Here is a 1,517-nt window from a genome sequence, read left to right on the forward strand (position 1 = left end):
TTGCCCTTGATGGAGCGTTGAAGCCCCCCTCTTTTCCATATATTGCTGTTATTACATCTTTCCACAGCTCTTTTTTGTTGGACTTGAACCGCCACCACCATTTCCCTAATAAAGCGAGGTTTGGGCTTTCAAACTCCCGACCCCAAGACCCCCATCGACAACACTAGCCAAAACCTTATCCCATGCTATCCATGACATCTTTTAGAAAAAGTTTAAGAAGATATTTGGGTAAAATGAAAATGACTTTTTAATCAACTTTTGTTATAAAGTAAATTCAAGCTTTTTGAAAAGTCATCGTGACTTTTCCTAACTTTTCACCAGCTAAAACATTAAATTACATTTATAACCCCATCTAAAAGTTAAACCATGTCCTTTTTAGTCATTTTACATGTAAAAGTTAAACCAAACATTTTAACTTTTGACTTTTTCCCTTCAAAAGTTAATTCAAACACATTTTAAAAAAACAACTTTTACAAAAAGTTCTTTTACAAAAAGAACTTTTGCCCCACAAAAGTTAAGTCAAACACATTGTGTCCTAAAAATTATTCATGTAAACCTATTCAATATTTTGTTGAAACTAAAATGGTGTTAGTAATTGTTTTTCAAAATAATTTATTAATTTATTGGCTTTTTGAAAAGTCAATAAATCAAAAAAAAATATTTGACAAACTAAAAAAATATTTTTCAGAATAAGTTTTCCATTATGGATTATGTCTAAACTAGCCGTCTAGGTGATGTAATTTTTGGGTAAGGTTAAAATTGATTTCATCATATTTTGTCGTGGTGGATGATTACATTGCATCTATTTATTAATTTAGTGGTGAATGGATCTATTCATCAAAATAATTTATTAATTTAATGGTGAATGGATCCCCATGACGTGGCGGATGATTACATTACATCTATGTTGTCGTCTTTCTGCCATGACACGGCCAAGGATGGCTACAACGTGGCAGTCAGCTGTAGGTTGACTTTTGACTTTGACCAAGTTTGACTTAGGGGAATTTTGGGTATTTTGGGTTGTAATATGAGATTTAGTCAATATTTGATGTATATATGACTTGTAGAGCTGGTATTCGGAGCAGTGTTTTGTTCAATTATCTTCAGTCTGTGAGGTAAGTTTTCCTCACTGTACTTGTGGGTCGAAGGCACCAATGTCGGCATATTAGATTGTGTATTTATGGTTTGGAATGTTGCTATTGTAGTGAATTATTAAGATCTGCATGATTATCTAGTTGTTATGTTTTTATTTGTTTTACATGTTGACATAGTGTGGTTAGGTTGAGATTGTACTGTATTGTGCTGCCAGTCAACAAACCCGAGAAATCCAACCGAAAGGTTGTGGGCTGATGGAAATCCAACTGTGAGGTTGTGGGCTATAAAGGGGCAATCCAACCATGAGGTTGTGGGTCGGGGCAATCCAACCGGAAGGTTGTGGGCCTGGGGTAATCCAACTGGGAGGTTGTGGACCCAATATGTATGATTTGTATATGTTATGTTGTGTGTTATTTGTAGGA

Source organism: Lactuca sativa, chromosome 4, assembly GCF_002870075.4.
Source record: "Lactuca sativa cultivar Salinas chromosome 4, Lsat_Salinas_v11, whole genome shotgun sequence".
NCBI classification, from domain to species: domain Eukaryota; kingdom Viridiplantae; phylum Streptophyta; class Magnoliopsida; order Asterales; family Asteraceae; genus Lactuca; species Lactuca sativa.